The sequence below is a fragment of the Acromyrmex echinatior genome, chromosome 6 (assembly GCF_024713525.1).
Source record: "Acromyrmex echinatior isolate Ae372 chromosome 6, ASM2471352v2, whole genome shotgun sequence".
Lineage (NCBI taxonomy): Eukaryota > Metazoa > Arthropoda > Insecta > Hymenoptera > Formicidae > Acromyrmex > Acromyrmex echinatior.
This window is the reverse complement of record NC_141857.1, coordinates 7,404,425-7,418,992: the sequence shown is the minus strand read 5'-3', so window position 1 is coordinate 7,418,992 and position 14,568 is coordinate 7,404,425. Positions and strand designations below refer to the sequence as shown.

Sequence of the window (14,568 nt, the reverse complement as noted above, 5' to 3'; positions counted from 1 at the left end):
TGATCATTTCGGTGTGAATTACTGGCGGTCCGTGAATTCACGTGAACTGGACTCAACGTAAGCAAGACGAGGCAATGGAGAAAAGATTGAAGCGAGACGCGAGCATAGAGAAATCTTTCCCGGAGCAAGAGCAAAAGAGACGAGCAGAGAAACCGGTCAACGTTCAAGAATGTGTAAAGTCCTCATTACGTATTACCCACATTATGGCGTGCGGTGTGGCTCGCTCGTATCCTTGATGAGCTCACTCCATCCCGTTTGCATTCCGAGCCATTGTATCTGCATTACGCGCGATATGAATCATCCCAGGATCGAGGAAGTTTTTGTCCTGTCGAGAAGCATTGATCCTCAAGAAATTTATAAAGCGATGACGATTTTACGCGTGTGATGCAAGTCGAAAAATATTTCTTCTATTACTATTTGTTGAAGCACCATCTTCAGTGTTGATTAATCGCGGAACATCATATGACAGAACTTAAAAATAAACTGTGCTTATAAAGTTATATTAAGCAATTACAGACAATGAGAGAACAGTGTTCAATATATTTGTAACTACATAATTACATAATAAAATAATTAATAAAGTTAAAAGCTCCATTTTTATAGTTGTTGCTATAATGCTATAATAAAATTCTAAGAGGAAAATTGTTTATTGTTTTGAGATTCTAAATTCATATTTTAAGTTTGGCCCGGGAACACTCTGTACATCAAAAAATATATAGTTGGCATAAAAAATTACTATAAATATTATATTCAAGTTATGATAATTTCAACAATTTTTTTGTCTGTCAGTGTATACGGAATATCTTAGATAAAAAAGAATGATTATATGGCTACCAATTACTATTCTCTTCTACTAATTGTCACTTTGATGGCATTAATGAGGTTTAAACACTAGCAAACGATTGAAACATGCAAATTCAAACGTGTGAAATAAAAACCTTCAACCGCGTTATCATCTTAAACGCTTATAACTGTTATTTCCATAGAAGTCGATGAAGTAATTGTTAATGGTGAGATACCGGAAAATAGCATGCAAGTCTTATTGCTGGATTACCAATCGTGCGATTGTGAATGTCAACAATGGTTAACGGAACACTAGATTATTTCGATAGGATAACCTACGAAATAGTCGATATTTTTTTCAATCGTGAACGACTTTTGACGGACACCAAAGTATGAAATAATTCAACGGTGAATTAAATACTAGCAACCAATAAGAAATTAACTAAATCAAAATATTGAAGACACAAAAGATATAGAAGATAAAAAAAGGATACTACTGAAGGATAATACTGATTTTTAATAGAATAATCATTCTATTTCTTTCGTAATCAAACTGAATATTATATTATTTCAAGGTTTCACGGAAAAAAAACGTTTTTAATTAAGATATCTGAAAATTTACAGCTATATAAATCTATAAATAATTTTGTTTGACCCATCAAAATTATGTAAAACGCTCGAACTAATTGCTAAAATGCTAACTTTTTGCAGCATTATCATCAACGCTTAGAGTTCTATATAATTAAATTTTAATAATCCAACGAAGTTATTTTCAGATACTAGCTATTTCAATAACTAGCTATTTTCTGTATCTACAATTATTTTCTGTATCTAGCTAAATTTTTTAATATTATACTTTAGCGAAATCGTTCTTCCCATGTCTTATAATTCGAATTTTCGACCTCAAATCTTCCGGTAGTTGTTCAGTTCATATCGATGCGCGTCTGTGAATTTCGGCGATTTTAAATCATAATTAATATCCTCGGTAATAATTAACCAAGAGTACAAACTCAAAAGTGCGTGTGTAATGAGATCATCATAAATTCAATTCCATGATACACATCCTTAAACATTCAGTGCTGGAAATTAATTCTGACATTTTCGTTTTGGAAGATCCTCTGTGACCATGGAGCTCGATTTCGGCTCGGTTTACCGTAAATCGAAACAGCACGCGATCTATCCAGCTCTCGTCCTGTTTGAAATCGTGCTTGCCATCATCTAAATGATTGACACGCCACTCAGGAACATCGCGACAAAGTCTGAACTCGTCTCTATATTTATCGACGTATGACGACACGACGATATCGGCTGCGCGAAGCGTCCGCAAGCGGAATAGCCGCCGCGCTCCGGTACCGTTACACCAGACAGCTTCCTGCTGATCGCGAACTACGGCTTCCATTGGCCCTGCTTCGTCGGCTCTCCTTTGCATACTTATAGCATCGTCTTTTCGGCATCGTCATTGTCACCTACTCCCATGGACGTGTGTGCCTCGCTACTGTACCGTAAACTCCGTTGATGATCGAAAATTCAGAATGCGTCTGCTGCGAGGAATTCGCAGCGTGCCTTTGGGCTATGCTACAGTTACAGTAAACACAAAAATTCACTCTGAAATACATGAAATGAAATGCAATTTTGTTTCCGTTCGGCTCCACAATCGGTTGCATTGTTCAAACTTTCTGACGAAGTATTTTATTTTATTTCATTTGCTCTTGTGAATGAAAAATTTAATCCCAATTTTTTCATTTTTTTTTTCTTTAAAAATTACATGAAAATTATTTATAATCCAATCATAATAACTTATATATAGTTCATGCTATGTTTTTATATGTACATTTATGTAATATTACAATTTATATTTACATATGTACAATCGAAATTAAAAAAATATAAATTAAGTTATATAAACTAACAGTAAGTTAAACTAACAATAAGACTAATTGTAAGTTATATTTTCCTTGTATTATTTCCATATCAAAAAATTTGAATTAATTATTAAGTTAATTATAATGATATAAATAATATAGTTTTGAAACTTTTCTAAGAGAGAGAGAGAGAGAGAGAGAGAGAGAGAGAGAGAGAGAGAGAGAGAGAGAGAGAGAGAGAGAGAGAGAGAAAAAGAGACAGATAGATAGACAGAAAATGATATTCCTGTAAGTGCTAAAATAAACATTATAAATTATAATTTTAACAAGCTGATGAATATCGGTAGAAAACTCAAAGTATAGATATAAATATGATAGAATATAAAATATGATTAATTTATTATCATGATATCCTTGATATCCTTATGTTGATAGCCTTGTTCTAATTATTGTTTTTATTGTGTTTGAATTTCTTATAAATTATTTTGATAGTGTTTAACAAAAATATTATTTCCAAATCTGTAGTTAAATTTATAGATATTTCAGTAAAATCATTCTTTTCAGAGAAAAATTGTTTGCGATTCAGTACGAGAAGGGATTTAACTGGAAAGAATGAACAATTCTGTAAAATATAAAAAAAAATGGAAATGCGCTGAATCAATGATTTATTAATTAATGAATTACGTTGCAATAAATGGTTGTGCTCGTAACTCATGAATTATATACATTCTCTCCGTATTATTATTTCTATATATATCGTATTATTTTCATTTAATTTTCTTTTTATTTTTTTGTACTAACTGCGCTTCGGGTGATGTATGATACGGTATATAATTGCGATTGTAAAATCGTGTCAGCCAATATCTCAGATAAACACAAAACGCAGTTTTATAAAAATACTTGAATCAAATGAAAAAACGCATAAATATTAGATTAAACCGCCATTGCTCAAAACGTTCAAGACGGAGGGAATGTATATGATTCATAAGTTACGAGCACAACCGTTTATTGCAACGTAATCATTGATTCAGCGCATTTCCATTTTTTTTTATATTTCACAGAATTGTTCATTCTTTCCAGTTAAATCCCTTCTCGTATTGAATCGCAAATAATTTTTCTTTGAAGAAAACAATTTTACTGAAATATCTATAAATTTAACTACAGATTTGGAAATAATATTTTTGTTAAACACACTATCAAATAATTTATAAGAAACTCAAACATAATAAAAACAATAATTAGAACTTTAGAAACAAGGTTATCAACATAAGGATATCAAGGATATCAAACATAATAAATTAATCATGCTGCAATTAGCTTGAGCATTCGACATAATTATTTTAATAGATCAATAAAATTATTTTTAGTGTATTATTTTCTGAATTCAACTAAATTTTTAGAACTTTAAAGCTTTAACAAAACCTTTCTGTACATATTCATTAAAACGTGAGAAAAGACTCTTTAAATTCTTTTCATTTTCTATTGTACAAATGTATTTGCTCTAAAAAGAATTTTGTTCGACTCCCAGAAAAAAGTAAAATTAGATTTTTTTAAGTATGGAGACAGAAACAATTTTAATATTTGCCTGATGAGCGACTCGCGGTTTCAGGAATATCATTCCGGGCTTTACTATGTAACTGAACTCTCGAAGAAAGAGAGTGATACACTTCTTACGATATCCGTAATGGTCAATCGACGATAGGATCGACCGCAACCGCGCGTGGAATGCATCTCATTCTCCGTTCGACGTCCCTCGGTGAAACCAGCATACGCACACGCGGCATACGCGCGAGTACGTGTACTAGCGGATAAAGAGGTCGTCATAAATGCTTCGATGTTAATTTGCCACGAGTTTTGTAGGACACGCTGTGCGAGGCAAAGCGAGGCGTGGCGAACCCCAAGTAGAATCCCTCACTTATACACGACCAAAGAAGCGATACGATGAGTGTTAACGACTACTACACCTGAGCGTCAGTCTGGACATACGTTGAACGGTTTCTTGTGCCAAGATCGATGCCCTGCCCGATAGTTTCCTAGGCATTTTACCTTATCGTATCACATCCTAAACTGTCTGCGAGGATTGTTTTTCCGATACATTTTCAAATAATACCAAATAATACTGATTTACAAGGTTTCTATTTCTCAACAGATGAATGATAACTTTTATGTATTTTTAGCTACTGAAAAAGAGATAAGATTTAAAGTTCAATCACCTACAAATTTTAAATCAAGGATTACTTTAAAAATTTGAAATAATGAATCTCAAAATTACCCACTGTAATTGCTGGAAGTTTAGATGCAATTTTTTTTATAATGTACAAAATGTAAATTAAACATCTTCGACTAATTGATTTAACTTTATTTATACAGTAGTTGCCGGCATTAAAATCGTTTTTGAAGTTATGTGAACTCCCGACTAACTTACAATCTGAGCTGAATTATTAGTAACACATTTGGTCAAATTAATGAAGTTTACTTCGTACAAAGCTGGATTGTTATATTGTTAGAAGATTATTAGATTTCAAATTTAAAACGGATTAGGATTCTAATCTATTTCGTACCATTTAGACTTTCGTATTCTTTGCTATCTTGAAGAGAAACGATTTTCCGGAAGTACTAACTCTAAAATTAATTTTACCTATATCTATAGTCGAATGTATTCGAACGGTTCTTTGCCTGGGTCAATGTCTTGTCATGAGCGCTTGACAGTGCTTTGCTTGGTATATCGATACGGCTAATGCTTCATACTTAATGATACACTCCGTAAGTGATTTAAATGCACATCGCGTTGTAAGCTTCCGCTGATGCAACGTTATGAAACGAATGATTGGAATTATTACTCACTGACACTGAACTTTAATGGTGAATCTTGCTGCGTTTGCAGAGAGAAGTTTATTCCTTCTTATGCTCCCACAATTAACGGATATCACTCAATTGGAAGAAAGTCGGGAAAGTCATATATGTAATTGAATCGTAGCATATCGAAAGTCACTGATAACCGAATGAAAGCGGTGACACAGATCGGGCGGCGATCAGTAGATAATTATATTAGTTGTTCAGAAAGCGCAATTAAGGATGTCTAGATCATATCTCAAAACATTATCAAAAATATAAAAATTTTATAGATTGTTCTATTATTACGTCTAAATATCTGTGTAAAATTTAAGCACAATTCTCTTATTAGTTTAAAAGCTATTTAATTTTTTTTTATTAATCTCGATGGAAAAATTTTATTGGTCTTAGTGGAAAAAACTGAAATTCGTGCATTTCTAATATTATATAACTTATGTACAAGCAATGGTTTATTGCAGTTTATTAAAGATCCTCTGTATCATTGTGAGCCAATAGAATAGATAAACAGATTCATAGAATCAGAATGTTTGAAGAAATAATGATTGAGCATATTATTGAAATCAAACCTGCACAGCCTGTGCAGGTCGCTGCCAGCGCCCTTTGATTGCATTTTCTGGCTTGGTAAGCAACTTAAGAATGATGGTTCCGTTTTATTTATAAACAGCCACGAGGTGCGCAAAGGCTCGCTCGCGTGCGCTCACAGCAAGTTGCCGGGTTGAACGCCTCCAAGTGCAGCAGACCCGATAAAACGCTAACGGAGTGCGCTTTATGGACTTTTTTTTTCTCTGTCGCAACATTGTTCGCCCAACTTTTCGTCCGATCGTCGCCACGGTTGTCTTTAATGCGCTGTTTACGTTAGGCAGAGTGTTAATTAAGAATTGAAAAATAATTGCGACTGGTAGCGGCGGATCGCGTTGGTAGCGGCGATGCCATCGTTCCTCTTGCGTAACTCTGCCGCCATAGTCACGCTTGGTAAAAAGTGTTACGTCCGTTGCAATTAGAACGAGTGGAAGAAAAAGGCGACACCTGAACCTCGACGAAGGCAATTAGGCGGTCGTATCTTGAAGAAAATATAAACTTTATATTAACTTTTATTATCATATAATTTTCTTTTTGTAAATAAAGCAAGAGAATATTTACACTTGAAGGATTTCACTTTTGCCTAGATTAATTTTTATTTCTATTTCTTTCCAAGTTTAAAAATTACTAAAAAACAAACAATAGGTTTTTTATTATAAAATCCAGTCTTTGAGCAAAAGTTAAACGTAAATTCCCTCGATCGCCTTAATTTCTACATTTCAATATTTATTCTTATCAGTCTTTCTTAACTACGTATTATATAGAAAGTTTGTCGAATGCATTCTATTTAAGAAATTTTTTATTATGTTTTCTATTTGTTATTAATTTGTACGCAAATTACTACATTGGAAATTATAGCTTGATGTTTCAGAACCTACTATTACAATCATGTTTAACTTTTTATTAATAAGACAAATTGATAATAGATAATTTTTTAATTATAAGTCTTTTCATAACATGTCAAGAAAGATATGTTTCAATCCAATTGCTTAAATCATAGGTCTTCTAAATCATATCTCTTTTGAAAGTAATGTGTTTATGAATAAAAATAATTAAAGATATAAGATTAATAAAAGGAATCATCAACTAACATCAAATTACAATAATTTATTGAAAACAAAATCAAAGTTTAAAAAATGTAATAGTTGATAAATAACAATAGAAAGACATTATATAACTGGCTTGAACTTATTTTCTCACAATTGACATTAAAATTTATATTAATTATACATATATATATATATATATATATATATATATATATACCAGCTTGATCAAAAAGTTTCCGGAAGAGACCACCAGGTGATGCTCTGAGTCAGCTGATTTGAGTTCTTTTTTTTTTTGGCTAGGTTGCCACATCTATCATTGACATTTCCATCAAATTTTATCGCCATAGCTTGACATTTGTAAAAATTACGCCGTCTTGAGTACATCTACCTCTGCGCGTGTTTTCGATTTTTTCCAATTTTAAAAATGGAGTTGAATTTGCAACAACGAGTTTGCAACAACGAATACCATCCAACAGCCATCGAATTCACCCGATATGACTCCCTGCGATTTTTTTCTGTTCGATCGAGTCAAAAAACCTGCGGGGAACGCGTTTTAACAGCCGAAAGGAGGTAATGGAAAAATCGAAGACGGCTCTGATGGCTATACCAATAATAGAGTTCCAGAAATGTTTCGAGAGCTGGATCAAGCGCTGGCATAAGTGCGTTGCAGTCGCTGGAGAGTACTTTGAAGGGGACAATATCACTTTTGATGAATAAACTTGTATTTTGAATTTTCTGAATGAATTCCGGAAACTTTTTGATCAAGCTAGTATATTTTAATTGTTAGTCTTATTACCTTATGATGATACAATTTAGGAAACTTGATAGATAAAAATATCGATTTAATATCTGTATAATAATTGCAAATATCATATATACCTATATATACTATAAGTGTAAAATATTTTAGTAGTAAACTTTTTTTACGAAAACGTAAATTTAAAGTAAAATTATATGAATTACATTATTATCAGTTACATAAATTAATCAAAAGATGTAACATCAGTTGTATACCGGATGTTTTTAAAATACTGTCATCGTGCACAAAACAAAATGTAACCATTTATTTTTATTTATATCACTCATTTATTCTGTTTATTTTGTTACTAAATTATATCAAATAATAATATAAAAAAAATTGATCAAGATGATTTAGAATTACAATTAGATATGAATTCAAGAACACTCCTCTAACCAAATTTCTCGTCGTCGATTATTAATTCTTATATGGATTTAATAATTTTAATCAAGTTTCGTCTTGTGGTACGGTGTGATAAATGAGGCGGATCGCATCTCTCAATGATTTCTAATCGTCCATTTGAAGAGCTGATCTCTCCGAATTATCAGCGTACGTAAACGCAAAATGTTGAACGTGATATACGTCAGCTTGTGCACGTCCAGCTTCTCGTGCAATTACAACTTTCATTCAGGCGCGCAAGAAAAAGAAATCCGCGCGGCGGCCCGCGGTCGTCGTACCCGTGTAGCGTGACTCCGCACCGATCTGGCTCGACGACCTTTCCTGCGCGAGCATCGATGTCTCTTTTCGTGAAACACCTACTTGCTGCAATCACATTGCATGCCTACTTAACCCGTTAGCCGAGTCGCGTTTGCCACTATCTCTGGACATTTTATTATCTGCATCAGCTTAGTAAATCGAAAAGAAACTATTGCTAAAAAAAGAAAAGGAGAGAAAAGTTCTCAACGAGTCTCTCTCTCTCTCTCTCTCTCTCTTTTAAAAATGTAAAAATCTATTTACTTCGATGTCAGTTTTTTTATAATGATCTTTTTCTTGTTAGATTACACTGAGAGAAAAGAGTTTGCTGTTATTGAAAACGACGGTAAAATTATATTTTAAAGAGGATCGCAGCCATATATTTTATATATGCCTTTATATATGCATATATATATTTTTGTCAAGACAACTATATATTTTATATACATAGATAGAATCAATGTAGATTAAATAATTTATTATTCTCCCCTTCTCTCCCCGAGTATGATGGCTCTTTTTATAATTGATTATCTTTATGATTGACTTTACTGTCATAGCATTACTTTAACACTATCTTTTACAAATACATTTTACTACTACTTTATATCTACTTAACAATGCCTTAATCTCCATCATTTAACATCAACTATCAGCTTATCCTACCTGCTTAGCTAAATTTTTGAGTATCACTATAAATATTATTAATTCTTCCATAGATATTTAATGGGTGTCTCATTAAGAAATAAAAATTGTCTAGGTGAGTAAAAAATCTACAATTATTGAAAAAGAAAATAATCAATTAAGATATTTTTACGAATGAAAAATTTTTATATTACATGAAAAAATTTCATAAATTCGTGATTCTTTCATGATCTTTTTGACTGTTAGCGAGGTAATTCTGAGGGCACATATACCTACTCTCGGTAATAGTGCGAACCTCTAACATGGCACGCCACGAACAATCCAAGACTATCTACCGGCTATCCCGCCATCGTGCTATGTTCACGGCCGTTTTCTCGAATAGAAAGGCTATTCCTTCAATTTTATACCTATGACTCCTACGAGACTCCTATGGGACTAGAATCAGTACGGAGAAAACATCCACTAGAATAAGATATTATCCTTCAATGAACGTCTACGTACTCGTATAAACCGGTTTCAAACTAGAATGCTATTTCCGAACGACGCAAAAGTGTTTGACAATATTATGACAAAGTAACTTGTTGGCAAAACATTTCTGTAAAATTTTTTTAGAAAATTCACATTTAATATAAATGGAGTAATTTATTTTCCCGTAATAATTTATTTACCTCCCTTGTTTTTGCAATATACAGTGTAATAACAATATAGTTGAAATAATATAATTTTTATTCGCCTTGTAAAAATCGTTTTAAAAGAAATAGAAAATTTTAAAATAAGTAAAATTTGAGCAAGAGAACGATACAGTATTTTCAGGCTCCCCTAAAAGATTCTTTTGGCCTCCATGCCGAAGGCGGCCATCACGATCGCCCTGAACGGATTCCTGAGCGAAATGTAAGACAAATTTGCGTTTCTCCTCTCTGTTTCTCCTCTCGCGAGTCACGCTCGCGTCCTGACGTCATTTTGCAGCAATCCGGCCGCCACGTGACAGGTATTTAAATGTACCGTACAGAGTTACCCCCGCGACGTTGCCGTGCAACAAACAAGAGCGATGCCTCCGCTCGGCCTTCTCCGGTGGCGTCGCGACTCGCTCTCCTCCACCGTGTCTCCTCCACCTTTTCTGCGCCTACGTTCACGGCCTACCTCCTTTTCTCTCTCCTGAGCCTGGGTTCCGCCACAGGGGAAGAGAAGAAGGCACTCTTTTGCAGGTAACGCGCGCCGTTCACCTGGGCGTAGAGAGAGAGAGAGTCCGGTTCTTCAGTCTCGTAGCGACGGGCCGGAGGGAAAGAGCTCCGTGACCCTGAGGACAATTCTCAGATCTTTTACTTCGTTCTCTCTTCCTTGCCATTCTTCCTCGCTGCGAATTCGCGAATTTGCTATCAGACATTTTGCGCTTCCTTCCTTTCTTCTTCTTCATCGTCTTCCGGCCTCGTGAACGAATTATCGCTATCGACAGCCTGTGTTCACGCGCGCGTGAGTTCAGTTCAGTTCAGTTCCGTTCCGTTCTGTGAAGTGAATTGTCTTGGGCGGATCGTGGACGGACTTCTTCAGTGGTGTACATGTACCCTGGGACTAGAATCTTATCGTAGAACATAGGGAAAATCGACGTAAGTCTCTCTGAGAAATCTTATATCGCAAAAGTCGGAATCGGAGCGGAATTTTGACGCGTGAGCGTGATCTTTTTATAACAGCGTTTCTTCGAATAGATGCCACAGGAGCTATTCGGATTGGCGAAAGAATTTCGACGCGAAAGAAATGAATACGAGATTAAATTCGATGCTATAATTCTTGAACGAAAAATTCTAAGGTCGTTATTTCTTAGTTTTAGTTTAGCCTCTCAATTAGTTAAAAAAATTTTTTTTTAATTTAATTAAATCCTAATCATTTTTCAATTATCAACGCTGAAAAACTCATTTAAAATTTCATTTTGTAAAAAGAAAGTTTCTTAAACATTTGAATCCATGAAGTGTTATTTTAAATGGTGTTTTAAATCTATGACGAATGCATGCTGTAAGATATATGATTTCTACAAGTGTGGAAATCTTTAAATCGTATAAGAGATGTTGAAATTTACGGAGTGCGATCATATGTCCGGGATCTTAAAATATCAGACTGTTGTCGGTAGATGAGCATGTTCAATTACTAGGACTTGACAGTACAAAATTTATTTACGTGCGAGGTTCTGATAAATATATAATTAAAAATGTCAAAACAAATAATTACAATTAAAATAGTGATAATTATTATTCATTCTTGATAGAGAACCGTAGTAAACATGTTATAATGTTTTCCTATTTCATTATCAATAACATAAATTCTATGCCTCATCAGTTTTGAGCATTTTTGAGCAATGAATAAACCAAAACAATATAGAAGCATTCTAATCTTGTATAAACACGATGAAAAAATTTTTTCATGTAATTTGTTACACAAATCATATAATTAACCAACTTCTTACATTAAAGTAATTAAATTATGTAGCCATGTCAACTTTAAAATCTTATATGTATTATATATACATATACATTATATATATATATATATTAGGTGTTGGAATTAATTCGTAGCGTTTTTAATGAAAGAATGTTATTTATTTCACATGAGCATTAAAAAATACATTAATGAAAGTACTTCCCATCACTTGTAAAACGCTACGAATTAATTCCAACACCTAATATATATATATATATATATATCTTTATATAATAATGTAATATGAAGTGATTGCTCCAAAATCTACTTATTACAGAATGTCCTAGAAATTCTTTTTTATCTTTACTGATGTCTCTCGAATACTCATTCGATCGAACACAGTCAGTTCTTGTGCCTCGATTTACAGATATTCCGTAAACGATAAACCGCTACCGGTTCGATCCTATGGTACATATACAGATTGCGTGTATAGCATAAATTCGCATCGTAAAGCATCATAAGAATGCATATAAATGCAGAAGAGAAAGTTTCTTGCACGTTGAATTTTATCTAACATGCCCTTCGCGCACCTCGCATTGCCTTTGCAAAATGCTAATAGGATATTGAGACGAATGAAATTATGAGTTATGTACGCAAGAAAGGCTTGGCAACGAATAATTTAAAAATGCACATTCGCTTGGCATGATGCGATAATTTCGTGGCATCGCGAATTACAAACTTCGGCCGCTTTCAGAAACTTCAGTCGGATGCACTCATGTATCATTTTATCTTTGTTGTTAAACAAATATAATAAAGTTAAACAATTAAATAAAGTTGAAATAATATATTAGCTGTATTTAGGTGAAATTTCCAAATGCAGTTTTCATCTACGATCGTCGGATTCTTTTGCCTCCCGTTTCGTAATTTCGCAAGTCGTTGGACTCAAATAAACACGAATTCTATCTACACAAATATTTATAATTATTCAATTCATCAAATTTAATGCAGACATAATATCGCAAAAGAACTATATATATTATCGTAAATGTTTTTGCTATTATGAAATTGCAATTTGATGTTGGATTTAATTTATTGCTCACAAAATATCATGAAAAATTATTTTTATGCGTTGAATTGTAAATACTGATTGTGAGTTTCCATAATTAACATCAAACAATTTGCAGTTGTTTGATAATTTTTATATATTAAAATTTTTGTATATACACTTCACAGAGTATATCAATAATTTAGATTTAACTTATCATTACAATAACACAACTCAAAAAATAAAGTTTTCCAGCAAATAAGTTTCAATACTTTAAGTACGAGTATATTATTTTCTTCATGTTTCTTTTTTTATTATTTTTCGTTATATTTCTTTTTATAAACAATTAAAAAATAATAATTTTGCATTATATCAATGTTGTTGCAAATAAACGTTATAATATTAACTTTTAACTGGTGGTGGATTACTTACTAAGACAGGATAAAAAAAAGATTCTTAAAATTTTCAAAAATTGTTCATATAGTAGCTGCTAAAAGTCAACATATAACTTTACAATAATTTTTGTGCGTATCAATCTGTTTTTAGTTTACATTTTAATAAAATATATGTTTGTTGTAATCAATTTAAAAGATATATTAAATACTAGAATATATTAAATACTTGTATACTAGATCTTTATTTGTAAAAATCTCTTTAATCTCTAATCAATACAATGAAATTACTCATTAACCGAAAACTTTTGGTAGCCATTGTACGTTTCCCTTATATTTTAAGAATATAAAAGGAATGTCAAATTCGAAGACTACTATTTCTTTTTACTGCTACTCTATGAACTATATTTAACGCAAAACAACTTTTTGATCTAGTAGAGTATGGATCAAGAATGGTCCCCTTTCTTTTAAATAATTTTCCAAAATATATCTTCAAAAGAACAAAAGATTTTTTTATGATATTTTACGATGGTCTCTTCTATTGTACTGATATCTCCGCTACTTACGGCGGCAGAAAAAACATGGGACCAGTCTTGGAGCTTTTAAAACGATGAAACGATAGGTGGGTAGATAGGTAGGTAGCTAAGTAGGTAGAAAGATAGGCAGGTACATGACTTGTAGATGCTAGCATGTAGGTAGATAAGTGCTCGCATATGGTGTAGCAGACAGTCTGACCGTATCTCGCGTATTAAAGACACTATTCAGTGCCTCGTGTAACCCTTATTTACCATTATTTTAAATATAGATTATAAATATGCATGCGTTTGCAAGTTCAAATTTTACATGCACAATTCAAATTTTATTTTTATTCCATTCCATACATTTTTATAGTAATAATTGTAAAATCAAACATATCCACTTTCTATTAAGATACAAGTGCATCAACTAATATTTTTAGACGCTACTCAGGCTGTGTTTTAAAATTCACTGTCAGTGCTGAAAATGTATAGTAGACGTAGACTGTAGATTTTCAGCGTTGGCAGTGAACCTTGGAACACGCAGCCTTAGTAGATATCACGATAAATCTTGAAACAAGATCTTTTGAAAAATTTGTATGGCATTTACTTAGGAGAGCAGTGTACATTTTTGAATATCAATTCCTTGTAACTAATGTCTAATTCTTTAAATATATTATACATATAAATGATCGTCTCAATCAAATTCTAGTTATGCTTCGCTTGGCTTTGTAACTTAAGGACAAATTCACTGAAGCTATATGACGCTATCTTGTTGGGATACCGTTAATCGCCAACGGCTAGAGCATATCATTGCCATAAGAAATTCCAATCGTGTAACAGACATTGAGCGCTGAATAAAAATCCCAAAAAGTCAATTGAAGCATTTTTGCCGAAATCGTCAAATGTCAAGCCTGAAAGAAACGCAAACCTAAAAATATTATTCA

The 14,568-nt window shown here is 32.9% G+C and overlaps 1 protein-coding gene across 2 annotated transcripts in view; it reads left to right on the top strand.

The window, feature by feature from the left end:
• The first annotated feature begins 10,477 nt into the window (after positions 1–10,477).
• uif (sushi, von Willebrand factor type A, EGF and pentraxin domain-containing protein uif) overlaps positions 10,478–14,568 on the top strand; it is a 54,820-nt gene continuing 50,729 nt past the window's right edge. For both annotated transcript variants that reach the window (XM_087406926.1, XM_011069410.2), the window contains exon 1: positions 10,478–10,864. The gene's annotated coding sequence lies outside the window, so the exon portion shown is untranslated. The remainder of the gene's footprint in view (positions 10,865–14,568) is intronic.